Source organism: Falco cherrug, chromosome 7 (genome assembly GCF_023634085.1).
Source record: "Falco cherrug isolate bFalChe1 chromosome 7, bFalChe1.pri, whole genome shotgun sequence".
Classification (NCBI taxonomy): Eukaryota; Metazoa; Chordata; class Aves; order Falconiformes; family Falconidae; genus Falco; species Falco cherrug.
In genome coordinates, this window is record NC_073703.1 from 15584470 (window position 1) to 15599417 (window position 14948).

At 49.2% G+C, this 14948-nt stretch overlaps 1 protein-coding gene across 10 annotated transcripts in view; it reads right to left on the reverse strand.

The window, feature by feature from the left end:
* Positions 1–14948, reverse strand: part of SEMA6D (semaphorin 6D) — a 139695-nt gene that overhangs the window by 21096 nt on the left and 103651 nt on the right. The window contains exon 1 of one of the 10 annotated variants that reach the window (XM_055716310.1): positions 10114–10133. The exons of 8 other annotated variants lie outside the window; for them this stretch is intronic. The gene's annotated coding sequence lies outside the window, so the exon portion shown is untranslated. Of the gene's footprint in view, positions 1–9927; positions 10054–10113; positions 10134–14948 lie in introns of those variants that run through there. One more of the 10 variants, XM_055716308.1, reaches the window with a different exon arrangement.

Here is a 14948-nt window from a genome sequence, read left to right on the forward strand (position 1 = left end):
GATGTGATAAATTTGTATTGTGGAGTTCAGTGACAGATTGTTTCAGCTAATTATCAAATAACACAGGAAGAAAACCTGTGGTTATAATAAAAGAAACATACTTAATTCTTGTAGTCCCTTTTAGAAACTTAGAGCATGATTTTGCATGAATAAATAAGAAAAAACGTCAAATTTCAACTTGCAGTATCTAGCCATCCTTTATTTCTATAACAGCTTTAAAGTCTGCAGCTCGGAAGAAAAAAATTAGGATATTTGGAGCCATGATATTAATTGAGCATGAAAGTGCAAATAACAGGTCTGTTATTTTAAGATAATACTTGACGACTTTTAAGGATTCTGCATTAACACCTCTTGATCTGTGCCTAAGTAAAAAAAGATAGTTTAATAATAAAGTGATGAAACCCTACCACTGAGCATCACAGCTTTCATCTTAATTGGCTTATGGTAGTGCTAGCTACACTTGGGTTGTTTGCATGCTTTTAATGTTGCAGAAAGCACACCCCTCTTGCTCTGGAACAAGCTGACAGAACGCTTGCAAAATGGATAGGGTGACTTTTTAACGATGCAAATGTTTAGTGGTTGATTAGATGCACTTTGAGGGCTAAATTCTCCTGTGATCAAAAATTGACTCGAACACAGGTAGTTTCAGCGGGAAAGGAAATAAAATGCTGAGCAAACTCTAAGTGATTGCTTCAATTATGTTTATTTTAAGTTAATTTTTGAGAGTTAATGTTAACTACCTTCCCTTACCAGGGTGATACAAAAGTCCTCCAGCTGAAACCAACCTTTGATTTCAGCTCACATCTATGGCTGAATCGGTTCCGTTTCACAAAGCTCCCGCAGGACATGCTCCCCTTGAAAGCTTGCCAGGGTCGAGCTATCGGTGATAAAGGGCAAGGTTCTGTAACCGACGCCGGGCTCTGGATTCCCCGTTGTAGCAGGTCTGCGTTTTATGCATCCAAACTGCTCGTGCCCAGCTGAGACCGCCCTAGGAAATACTAAATTTGTCTGTGAAAGTGCCCAAGGACCGGTGCAGAGAATGTCGATGCAATGACGTTCAGGGCTGTTCTACGCTCTCAGTGCTGACCCTCCGTGAATTCCTGGCCATGGGCAACACCGGCAGCAGGAGCCCCCATCCCTGCCCCAACCCCCAGCCCAGGACTGCAATGCCATCGTGCCGGGGAGAACAACCCCGGGCGGCAGGGCGAGCTCAGCTCCCGCGCGCCTCCAGCTCACAGCCAGGGCAGGGCGGCCCCGCGCTTCCATCGTGTTTTTCAGTCGGAAACACTTTTATCCTGGAAACTAGAGAGAAGTCTCAACCCATGATGATGAAGATCTAATTACTTACAGTAGAGACTTGGATGCAACCAAACCACCCCCCGTGGCCCCAAACAAAAGCCCCAACCCCTGGCCGAAGCGTTCCCTTCCCCTCCCTCCAGGAGGGCTGGCTGCCGCACTGGGTGAGCAGCCCAGGCGCAGAAGTGTCCCTCCTGCACGCCCAGAGCACGCCATCCCATAGCAAAACTGCCACGTTTCGGCATGATTAGGCATCATCTTGATAAGGCAGCTCTGGGACAGGTACAAACCAGTATTCGCAGGTGAGGCCATAATGAAGGTCTCGGGCAGAACTTGCACAAGTCCAGCTGACGCCACCGCCAGCTGCTGGCGGCACCCCTGGGTCTCTGTTTGCAAGCCCTGCCACCTCCCAGCAGCGCAGAGAGCAGCCTTCACCTCCAGCTGCGCTCCAGCCCCGATCCCCGAGATAAGCACTGCCCATTTTAGACCTGGCTGGAGCCCAGGAGGTCAGGGCTTGCCTACACGATGAAGTGAACGGGCTGTTTTGAAATGGAAGGGAGGTTTGGGGGAAAGAACACGCCCCAGCAAGCAGGCCAGCTGAAGGAAAAAAACAGGGATTTGCACTGCGGAGAAGGCAGGCACATCCACTGCTCAACAGGCTGTGCTCCAGACAATGTTGCTGTCAACCTCACTCCAGAAAGCATCACTTCTTCCCACCCACTGCTCTCCTCGGCTATAAACATCCCTCCAGCATCTCAGCACTGTGCCTTGCTCAAGCATGGGGCTTGCTGGCTTCGGTTGCTGCTGCTGGGGAAAAGGCTGCTGCATGCCACTGCTCTCACTTCAAAGAGAAAGTAAATGGCTGCTGGAAAACGCCAGGAGAGAGGCAGGAGACTGTCAACTGGCAAGAAACACATCACAGCATCTCAAGCACTGCGCCGGTGTTAGCAGTGTGCCATTCTCGGGGCTGGAGCGGGCAGCGCCTCGCCTGCGGGAGTACTGCCCGTGGAGACGGGGGAACAACGGGGTTTTAGCTAGGCTTGGTTTTCCTGCACGGACAAATCTGGTAGCTGGCCGCCCAGTTAACCTGTTTGTATATGCAAAGCATGTGCTCTGCCACTTTCCTGGGCACAATCAATTACATGTACAAAATGCAGGCATGAAAACCTGGAGGAAGCCTGAGCGCAAAGTTAACATTTACTATTATCTTGTTAAGCATTAAAGATTAACTATGCCAGTGAAAGGATGTGTTATGAAATGTCTTTCCTAGGCTGGAAAGTAAATAGAGGGAGAGTTTCGTGTTTTTTCATCTCAAAACCTACTCAGAATTTGGAATAATTGTTTAAACTGCTGCTTTATTTTACCATAATAGCAAAATGTAGTCACTTGCCACGTGACTGCTTGTATTTTCATTTGAGATGTCGTGCAGAAACACATGGAAATCTGGTGAAGGCAAACCAATTTTAGAACATGTTCCGAGCAATTGTTTTGCAGCACTGCCCTACAGTATGAAGTCTCTTACATTTCTTAAATTGCCTAATCAAATGCAGACTCTGTTCCAGTCACGCTAAATTTTCACATAATGGCAGAAAAATACTTCTTTCTAGCCTAGCACCGAACAGTTGGATCACATTATTACATTTGTTGCTTTTGTAGTCTCCGAGTGAGTATTTGTAAATGTATGTATATACATATATCCATGGGGGAGAGCAATGGTGCTCATGCTGCGAGACCCTGGGGACCATTGGAGGGGCAGAGGTACGTCTTGAGAGGTGTCTGTGCTGAGGGTCTACTGGGAATACCTGGCTTATCAAGAACACAGAGGGTGGCAAACAATTTATTTTTTAAAATCAGACAAATTAGCGCAGGATTTGATCCAGCTGATTCTTTACCCTGCAGTCTGCTGAAGTTACTAAACAGATACAAATGCAGGTAGGTAAGTTACACCCGTACTACTGCCAGCTTGGGGTGGGAAGCAGGACTGGTACAGCGTGCAGCCATGGCTATCCTGCTCTAGGTCCTGAGCTTGGGCATGTCCCTGTACCGCATCCCATCCGCGTGGGGGATTCTCTGCATCACAGAACTACCCGCTCTCCTTGGGCCGAACACAACCTGCAGAGCCACGCTCGGCACTCACCTGGAACAGGGCTCAGCCAGAGCTGGGCACCACCCTCCCCTCTTTGACGTGGGCTACATCACCCCATGATCCCACTCCCCCTGTAAGGCAGGAGAGTACCGGCATCACAATGCTTTGGCATTCTGACTAGCGAGCCACAAAGAAGCCACAGATCAGACCTTTAAAAGTAAAAAAAAACCAAAAAAACTAAAATAATAAAATTTGAAATCAGTAACATATGGACTGCAAGTGCTTGAATCAAGGTCACAAGGAAATCTGTGGCAAATCAGGGAATGCGACTTAGGGCTTTAAAGCTTTACATGACAGCCTGTCCCGTTCTCTCCTCCATACCAGCCTCCCAAGATCCCCAATACAATTACAATGTTTCCCTAAATCCTTATGTTATCACCCGTAATATCGGGCCAGTGTAAGAGCATAACTAATCACATCGGACCCACACGCCATGTACCTCTGCAGTTCTATTTTCCCTCCACAGCTGCCCCAAATACATGCCGGTTTGTGCTGGCCCAGTTTGCCACGTCAGACCACTGTGCAATCAGAGCGGTGCTTGTCCTGTCTTTGGCAGGGATGAAAACCTGATGCTTTAAGGGGAGGAAAAGCCATAATCCACTCTCACAGCAAAACCTGTATAGTGGCACGCAAGACAAAAAAACAAAAAATCTAGCCGTACACTTGCAGGGAATCAGATTAATCCCCAAAGCATGTTTTGTCTGAGGTTACCATTAAGGAAAAAAAGTACATAATGATAAAAATATCCCCACAGCATTTACTTTACGAAGAAAATATGTTTTACCGAGCAAAACCAAATTACTGGCTTTTCAGTGTTAATCTTCGATAAACACGTGCTGGGTTAAAGAAACTGTCATGGAGAGCAGAAGTTTGCAAATTGAAAGGAACCATTCAACTCTGCAAGGTGATTTTTTTCTTCCCCCCCTTATGACTCCTTTCACAAGACACCTGGGGACACTGTTCGCACACCACTGACAGCTTTCACACCGCTGCTTCTGCCCCCTTATCCTCACCCTCCTCGTCCGCACTTGTCTCCAGGTGGCAACACACAAAAGAGCTGTATTTGCAGGGGGTGCCAGTGCAGGCTCTCGGACAACTGCTGGAAAGCCAGAGGGCCCCCTCCTGCCCCGCAGCCTGGCCGGGTCAAGTCACGTCCGCAGGGTGCTGAGCCCCCCGACCCAGCCAGGCAGCACCCTGACGTGTAACACGGGGTGCTGCATCGCTGGGGCACCACGCAGGCTGCTGACCGCGCTCTTGGTTTAACGGCCATCACACAGGCGGAGTGGCAGCTCCCTCGCGAACAGTGGGCTACAGCCAAACCCCATCTAAAATGTTAATTCTGTAGCCTTAACTACGCGCTAAGGCTCCTGTCAGTTAAATACACTTTTTTTCTTCTCTGGAGTCTTCCAAACCCGGATGGTTACACGGCCCAGTAGGGCACGCCAAGTGTTCACACAGCACGGGAAGGAGGTACCATGTGGGACAGAGAAACAAGGGCTTGAAATACAAGCGTGAGAATTTTCTGTTGACCCCAAAGTGCATCTCTCGTGATAGGCACGCACGGAAATAGCAGCGACACGTTCCATCAGTGGCGTCCCTGCCGCAGCCCCGGCACCCACAGCCACACCAGGGAACACGGCGGCAGCACTCCAGGGGAACAAATGCCTTTTGTTTCACACCACAACAAAGCTCCGCGGAAGGTCCTGCCCGGCAGAGGTGCGAGCCCACACCTGGGTGATGCTGGGGAAAGCAGGGGCCCAGCTGTCACGGCCATTTGTGACTCACATTAAGAAAAGCCCGTTGTCGCAGGAACAGCCGAGCCCAGCAGCCAGCTGCTCGCCTCTCATCCCCTGCGAGGTTCCCTCCCGCCCCGGGTGGGCAGCCAGGCTGTGATGCTGGTCCCCGCTGCTCGCCCATCCCCTCCGGTGAGCACCTCTGTGCCCCTTCCCCGCTGTCCCCTTGCGCTGGAACAGCCTCCCAGCACCCACCTGCCGATTACCGCCCCGCTCTCATCCTGAGCCCTCTTCAAAGCGCTCTCTTGCCCCTGCCGCCTACAAGCATTGTGGCCCCTTCCCGACACACGCAGCTCGGCTCTGTTTAGGCAGCCTGCACGCCAGCATGCTGCTGCTGCTGCAGGCCAACGCACCCCCTGCTCCTGGGGGCCGCTGCCTGGCTGCACCCATCTGCCAGCTCTGCTCCAACCATCCACCACCAGGAACAGCATCATCCTTCTCACTCTGCCTTTATCCCGCGCCCATCGAATTAGAAACCTGGGCTGCCATTTGGCTCCTGGATGCAACGGTTAAAAAAAGAAGTAACAGCAACAACAACCCCTTTTGCAAGAGTATCTGTGTGCAAATACGACCTCTGTAATGCTACCAAGGTCAGGCGGACCAAGGCCAATCTCCTGTGTGAGAATATAAATCAAAGCTGTCCAGGGACTGATTTCATTTGCAAGGTTTGTAACCATGCCGGACAGAACAAATGTCACTTGCTTGCTTGAGCTCCTTGCTCCTCCTCTTCCACCAGCACTTCTTTGCTCCTCCACCTCCATCCAGCCCCTCCCTGCCTGGGAGCACCTCCTGACCTCCCCTGCTCTTGAAAGCAAGAGTTCTCTTCTAGCGAGAAAGCTGCGGCCTCCCCTGCTCTTGAAAGCAAGAGTTCTCTTCTAGCGAGAAAGCTGCGGCTCACGCATGACAGCCAGCCACGCTAGGCCAATTTATTTAAATCACGCGAAAGACTCAACAAGTAAAATTAGCACAGAGCCACAGGCAGATTCACCTGCCAGTTACCTGCCATTTGCAGCGCACGTCAGAATTAAAACAATAAATCCTGCAAGGACTTCATTCCTTTTGCATTCATAGATCTGCAAAACAAACCAAGGAAAGCATCTGTAGCAAGTATTAGAGTCTGGGCACAGATCCTGTGAAATCACATGGTTTCCGTTGTGGAACTAAAAAGGCTTCTACAAGAATGTGTGAAATACACAGCCGAAATTCTCCATTCCTTTCTGTGCTCTCTGGCAGTTTGCGTGGCTAAGTTAAAGCAGCGAGTTCTGTTTCTGTAGCTGGCGGCTTTCAAAGCACACCCCGACCTGCAAGCGGAGCGAGCACAGGGTTCAGCTAGCAAGCTGCCTCCTCAGCAAGCTCGGAGTTAACGCAATCCCACTCCCAGCAACAGGTTGCTGCCTCCAAACTGGAGCCTTGAAGAGAGGAGCCCAGTGGCTGCCCCAGTCATCTTGCAGCCCTTCTGCAGGTGTGCCGCTGAGCGGCACCGGGGGCTGGCCGGGGGGCCAAGGCTAAAGAAACTTCACGTTCTGGATGTTAACTTTAGTTACCATAGCCAGACAATGCCGCCAGTGGTGTGGAAGAAAAAATTGCTGTAGCCAGCTGTGCTGTTCACAGTCGGATGGTTTCTGTGGAGCTCCAAATGGTTATGGAGCCAGTAGCCTGTTGTGGCCAAGGACAGAATGATGGATGGTCTACACACACTGTCCAAGCAGGGAGAATGGCAGAAGTTCACTTCAGGGTTGTTAAAATGCTAATCTGGGTTAGTTAACAAAAGCTGAATGGAACAGAAAAGTTAGGGAAATAAACACTACTTAAAGTTATGTATGTGCATTACAGATTTGATCTGTGGTTAACACAAACATTTGACTTTGGAAGTGGGACAATTCAACAGTCTTCCCATTTGAATAAACTGAATCAAGTTCTGATATTAGCTGTACTGTAATTACTGTCAAGCCATGAGGAAGGAAAGAGGGCTTCAGCAGACAACATGCAGAGCTCCGGAAAACAGCATCAGAAGGGCAGTAACACGATTTTCGCTGCACACCTCTTCCATGTGACATGGGAACAAACCAGAACCTACTTTCTTTTGAACTCGAGGCTGGCAGCTATTCACAGAACAAGTAACAACTTAATAAAATGGCTTAGATGGATTTTAACGGTAACGGCAGTAGCTTATCTGATGCATAAGAAAACAGATCATCTGTTCTAACAGCAGTTTTGACGAAAGCAACATCTGAACTGTTTTAATTACATACAGAGCTGCTACGACTGAAAATAACTTGTACTACCCAATGCAAGTAATATGCCTTCCATCTTTTCTTAATTACTTGTGGAGTAAATTATCACTTCATCCAATGGAAAGACATCCAATATTTTTTTTTCAAACTGGAATTATAGGTCTAAGACATGAGTATGTAATCAGCCACCACCTTCTCTGTTCAGTAAGCAAAGCAAACACATCTAGTATTCCTTGAAAAACATCAGACCACAACATAAGTCAGCTTAATGTAAGCTTACACGAGCACAGAAGCTACTGATGCAACTGTTTCCTTTGTCTTACAAAGAAAGACTAGAATTGAAACAGCCTGTCGTGCCACTTCTATGACACTTGATGAAAAATGACCATATTCACATAGGATCTCCACTTGACTTCAGATTTCAAATTTCTTTTTTTCCAGAAAGAAGCATAACAAAGGCATTTCAACATTTCTGTACTGGTTCTGTCCAGCTAAATGGGCTTCAACCAACTTCAAGGGATGCTGAATCCTGTGTTAAGTGCAGTAATTTTTTTAAAATAACTTAAACCCCATAAAAATCAAGAGCTGTAATCCTGTATGTGACCAACTGAAGTAAGACCAGAAGATATGTTATTACAAATGCCTAAAAGACGCTTTGAAGTGAGCTGCTATGACGTCCTTTTCTTTACCTTCACAGATCTCGTATGACAGGACCAATCAGATCAAAGACCAATTTAGTCAGAATTACTTGCATCTATAATTAAGCATTCTATCTAAATGAGCGCTCTTCGTAAGTCTACATCAAAGTTACGGTGGCTCCAAGGGCTAAAGCATCTGCTCTGATAGCCAGCTCAGACTGGCCGTTCAGGGGAGATGGGGATGCTCAGATGGTCCAGCTCCGAGGGCGCGACAGGCAGGGGAAAAACCCACAGCCACACAGCTGGTTCGTCAAGCTTTGACAGGGCCATCACCGTATTCCTGGCACACACTCCTGCATCACACAAAGCACGTTTAGAAAATGATGTTATCTTTGTTGCATCTTGACCATAAAGGAGAACAGGTAGTGACAGACTGCGGGATACGAGGGAAGGAAGGTAGCTGTTCCCTAGAACTAAAGGTGTGGATGGAAGCAAAAAGCTAGTTAAATAAACTGATTTAGAGCCTCTAGGTTATACTTTTTTGGCTGTCCTGAGCTACATAATTCAGAGCATTAATTAATTCTTACTGCAAACTTTTTCTTCCTGTTTTTAAAACAACTGAGCTTTATATTAGTTACTACAAGAAGTGTTAAAGTTCATGATTATATAGAAAAGGAATCAGAGCACTCAACTGGCAATTTCTATTTATCTAAGCCAGAGTAAATGTTTATACAATATCTGCCAACATAACAAAATATGCCTGTCACTTACCACATTAAACATGATTACATACAGCTTAATTTACTGAATAGCAACTTAAGCAGACTTTGGAGGTGCACGGAATTTTACAGTATGAATAAAGCAGGAAAAACGCCTATTCTCTTTTGCCACAAAAGTGATTGCAAAGCTTTACAATGGGCTTCCTGTTGCACTGGGAAAAAGGAGAGAACCTCAGAAAATTCTGTGTGAAAGTATCTGTATGTGAGAGCAACAGACCAGCAGCAAAAGCCTCCAAGACAGAAGGAAGCTGTTCCTTCAAATAATACTTAAGTCTTTTCTTAAGAATGTTTATTGATTCATTAACGATATGGAACACAAAGGTATCCCGATAAGGATGCACGTTTTTCCCCAAAGGAAATAAAACCAGGGAAACCCCCCCCCACCCATTTACAGAGCACAGAACGGCATTTTGGTGGAAGTTTGCTTTAATTCCGGCACATTATGTGTGAAGCGTGTGTGTGTGTGTGTGTGTGTGTGTGCGTGCACGGATGAGCCACAATACCATCTGCACAGCAAGTGCCACATATGTGAGCGTTACGAGCCATCACCGCCGCTGCTATGCTCAGAAGTAGACGCATTCTACGCCACGCACACACACAAATACAAGTGACTTTACGCACCCAGGGCTGAATTTTGCTGCCCTGACCCGCCCGGCCATGCAAGCAGCATCCCGGCCGCCAGTGGGGGACAACTCGCAGACCAGCAGAAACCCACTAAAAAACAGCTGTATCCACCGAACAAGTAGGATCTCCAGCGGACCGCCCGGATTTTCGGCAACCCCGGCCTGAGGCGTCGCACCGCCCTCTGCTACTCACAGGATACACGGGCACGGCGCTACACGGACCCCAGCACGGCCGCCCCCGCAGCCCCCGCGTAACACCCACCTAGACAGAGCTGCGTGACCTTCCCTTTTCATCCCGGGCTTATAAATAATAAAGGCGGCTTTAAACCCTTCCTAATTGCTCTCTGCAAGCCGCTGTATCGGTTTCTGCAGCACCCGAGCGCCCCCTCCCCCCCCACAAAGTTTCTCCGCTCCGCACCTGAGCGGCGCGATGCGCACGGCGGCGGTGGCGACCCCGGCCCTGCGCGAGGGCAATTCCGGCCGCCTCCGCGATTCGTTTCCATCCGTAACCGATGGGGAGCTCGGAACACGGTTCCCGCCGCCTCCCTGCGACCGGCTGCTGCGGGGAGCCCGTAAATCACTCCCCGCCGCTGCCTCAACTCACCCCGAGCGCCGCGGGGTGATCGCGCCGGGGACAAACCGAACGGCTCTGCTGCGGCTGCGGCGACCCCCGCCCGGCCCGGCCCGGCCAGCGCCGGCACCCGCCGCGGCCGCCCGCTCCGCTCGGCAGCGCCCCCGCGTACCTGCCGCCGCTGCCGCCGCCGCCCGCCGGCGGGGCCGCCTCCTCCGCCCGCTGTCCCCCGCCGGGCGCCCCATCCCGGCGCTGCGCTCCGGACCGAGCCGCGCCAGCGCGGGGGCGGGGCCTCGCAGGACCCGCCCCCCGCCCCCTCCCGGCCTCTAATGTATCGATTCCCGCCCCCCCCCGCCCCGCCCCGCCCCCCCCGCCGCGCCAACAGCGCCCCCGCCCCGCCGCGCCCGCTGCCAACTTTCCGGTGTGTCCGTCCGCCCCCGGCGCGGCCCCCGGCGCCCCCGGCAGCGCGGCCCCGCCACGGCGGGGGGGCCCCGCCCCGGCCGCTGACCCGCGCCTCCATCCCCCGCTCCCGGCCGCGGCTGCGTGCGCGGAGCCGCCGCAAACTTCGCCTGTAGTTCTGCCGCTGCCGACCCACCTCGGCCAAACCTGGCCCCCCGCCCGCAGCCCCCTGCCCCCCCCGCCTCCAGCCCCCGCACCCCCTACTCGCAGCCCCCTCCACGTCCAGTCCCCGCCCCCCCATCCAGCCCCCTGCGCCCCCCGCAGCCGCGGAAGGAACCGCGGGGCGAAGCCGCGGGCAGGGCACCCCGCTCCGCACCCGCGGTGCCGCCGCGCAGCGCCGGTCATTCCTACTTGGAAAGGAAAAAGTCCCAGCGAGCGATGCCATTGCGCGGGGTAACGAGCCTCAGTTTTGCGGAGGAGTGTTTCGGGGGGGTGTGGGGGTGGCTGTCCTTGAAGTGACATCTTTCTAAGTGCCTCTCCAAAATCCCCACAGATAGTCCAGAAACAAAGGGTTTAATCCCAGAAATGAAGTCCAGGAAATAGCTGTCACTAATTCATTTTTCTTCGCATGAAAGATAAATTAATTAAGGCTTACAGTGCCACGAAATATTTTGGATGCCCCTGCGAGGAAAAAAAATAATAAATAGGCTTAGTTGCCAAACTGTATCATCTGTGCCTGTTTGACTGGAAATCAGAAAAAAATCTGAGTAAAAACCATTTTTGCCGGGGAAACATCCCTGTGGCTCACATGTGGCTCCCAGGTCCCTGCCCCGAGCCGCACGCTGCCACCACCGGCTGCCACCATCGCGAGCCTCGGAAGGCTGGCACTTCGTACTCCCAATTTTTTGGGCTGATCCTGCAGGTTTTTCCGCATGCAGCAGTCACAGCGGGAGCGTTGCCTCTTGAGAACTGATTCATCCAAGGAAGGGCGCCAGGATTTGGCCCATAGTAAATCCTCTTTAGAGATGATGCCAACAAAATCTCTCGGCCATGGGAATAGGACGTTTTTGGCAACTCCGTCCCTTGGCTGTCTCTCTCTGATGTTTCCTAGTGGTGACAGGCTAAAGGCGAGATCATTACGGGCTTCCTCACAGCAAACACAGCACAGCTATGTTGCACCCCAGGAGCTGCCGCCTGGTTAAAGGTGCAAGGACGTTCGTTATTTTCCCTTAAAACAGCCCTAATCTGGAAACCATCAAAATCTGCACAGTGCATAAAAATGCTGCGATAGAGCCTACCCGCTCGGTTAGGAATCAGATTGCAACCTGAGGACAAAAAAGCTTAAGAGTGCCTCAAAGAGGAGGATTTGGCTCACAGATTAGCTCCGTGGCCTTTTCGCTGGAAGTCAAACACCAAGCAGACCCACCGCCATGTGGATTTATGGAGGGTCTGGGCACCCAGGTGCAAGATACCCACACCAGGACGTTACAGCTGGGGTTTGCTTCTTGGATTTTGAAATGCTTGCTGGTGGTGCCAGCCAGAAAAAACGCAGTCCTAGAAAAGCCACCCACCTCTTCATTTGAGACACGGTTCTTGTGACGGGCCTGGCCATTCGCACCGCCGGGGCACGGAGGTACGGCACAGCCTGCGGCATCTGCTTGGGCCGTGGCTGCGCACTCCCCTCCGCTCCGAGAGGGGCAGCTGGTGGGAACAGACCTTTCTTCTCCACTATACATCCCAGCCGCAAGCTGACTCAAGGCTTCCATATATCAGGATGAGAGATTAATACAGCTTAAATCTCCTTCTGCTTCCATTAGGCAGATGACACTACGCTGAGAATCTGATCGCGTTCCTGCAGGGCAGAGGGTTTCAGTCTAGGACAGCATTTTAGAGGATTCTGGCATAGCCAAGACTAATATCTTGTGTCTGCATTTAAATATGGTAGTTTATTATAGTTTCAAAATTTGCTGCATGGCTAGAAACCACTTTATGTAAGGCTTTAAAGCATGTGCACTTACAATACGTGTGCAGTCAGGGAATTACACAGCCACAGGTTTTTAAACACAAATACATGCAGGCTCCTATTGATATGATAAACTATCAGTAACATGTGCTGCAAAGCTTCTTAAATCCTCATTGACACAACAGAGCACTATTGTGTCAATAGTGAGCAGATTAATGGGGTATTGTCAGGCTATTTCGGGCCTTAACTTTCATTTATCCTAAAACTTGTTCTTCATTGTAACTCTTAACCTTTGGATTCTGCCAACACAGTTCTTGTCACAAATATACTAATGGAATTAAAAGAAACCTGGCTTTTAAATGTTAATTACCTCTAGAATGATTGATTTGTAAAAGAAACACATCAGCAGAATCTGAAAGTACAGAGGCACGATAAAATGGAGCGAGTGTCAGCCCAGGAGGCAGAAACGCTGGAGGACCAGCTCTGGCTCCATGCGCCTGTCCCTCCCTCTGAGATGGTAATGAGAGCACTTACTCACCTATCGCACAGGTATAGTTTATGGATTATTCCTATTGTCTAAAGTACTTTTCACCCTCTAAGTGTTTTACAGACTTAGGCAACACTCGTTCATGAATTTGAAAATGTAAGCAAAATACTCAAAATTTACATACAGATAAAAGAACCACCATCTGTTAGAACAACAAATTGAGTTTTTGCTTCATTAAAATACAGATAATACTAAACTAATATGTGTTTAAACCAGACATTTCATTCTGCTTGAATGCCTCCATTGGGTTTATAACCAAGGCTGAATTGATTTCAGCAAGCAGAAGCGTTCATTACAATCACTGCTTCAGCCACACGGTGATTTGGTACGCGCAGTGCAGGGCAGTTTGCACGTTGGGAAACACTTTCCCAGCACGACTGGCTGGGAAAGTGTGAGCAAACGGTGCATCCCTAGGAAACACCAAGCGCTGAGGGGAATGGTATGGATGGTTTCCCCCTGCCCGAGCCAGAGCTGAACCAGTGACTCAGCACAGTACATGGCTTCTGAATGAAATATGAAACTTGTATTTTGAGGACGTGTTCATTTAAGCTGTGTCATTTCCAATAAAAACAGCAAACGTCAGTTACAGAAGGATGGTCAAATCACAGTAATGCCAGGAGGCGTTGATGTTATATCCTAAGAGTCATTATAATTTAGCTAAATATTTTCCTCCTCCGTTCTCTTTTTTTCCTGCAAAAAGGCACCACATTTCGCCAGTGCATACAGACACCTGCCTATGGCATGACATTGTATAGAGGAATAGGTACATAATTTAATATGCGTCAGATATATAATTTCCGATGAAGTAGATATGCACAGGTTTTATATTCACTGGCCTTAAATCTGAGTTGCAAAGTGCGGATGTTATGACTTACCTTGACTGTAATTAAGTTTGATAATAAAAGAGAGTAGAATTTATTTATTATAACTGCATAAAATTTGTTCGACTATTTAAGGTGCTATTCAATGAATAATGCTCCCATAGCAGGGGTAAATATTAGCCTGCCTGATAATATTAGTGTCTATTAACAACCTAGAAAAGTTATTTTCATACAGCTCTGGTTTTATGTGCCTTCGCGCCTTCTCAATATCTGGGGAGCCATTGCACGGGGCAGGGCAGGCGTGTATAGTATGTGAATAAGTGTAGAACAATTTCCCTTTTCATCCCTACTGACCAGTGAAGAATTCTCTTCTTTGGATTTTTAAGAACGTAAATGTAGAAAGTGGGAAACTCAAGCTAAAATGCTTTGCAGCTCATCACCGGAACAGGGTTAAAGCCGCATAAGCTGAAACTGATCGCTCATTGCGATCACCGTGCGCCTGGACAATGCAGAATTACATGTTTTCTAATGCTTACCTCTGTTAGATGGATGCCTACTGTTCCTGGCTTTAGCATCCAGCCTCCATGAAACCCTTGCTGAAGTTATTGCCTATTTGTAGCCACTTACTCACCCCTGTACCCCATGGTTTAGATCCCAAGAAGATGGGTCTTTAATCTGCCTGGAGTGCACTTAGATCCTATCCCTGTTCCATCACCCTGAACCTTGTTGCCTGGGGACAGACAGGTGAAAATCCCAGTGTTTGGCTGGCAAAACGATAAAACTGAGCCAACTGTTTTCTTTCTCCTGAAGTCCTGAGCTGGTAGCAGTATCAATGCAAGTCAGAAGTGTGACATTTCAGAACATTGTCACTTGTGATTTACACCAATAGGCTAAAAATAGCAAATTGTTAATATAACAAGGCTGTGCTGTGTTGATACAGGCAAGTAATTGTTTATAAGTCAAGTACTGTATCAAGGGTGGTAAGTTTAAGAAAAGACATCCTAATTTGATCCTTGTAAAGAGTATCCGATTCAGGTAGCACTTAAGTGTAGCTCTTCATAAAACCTGAAGGAAAGAAAATAATTCTCTCCTGTTTTCCAAATGATGTGCAACTCCCCCTTTTTCACCTACAAAAGGT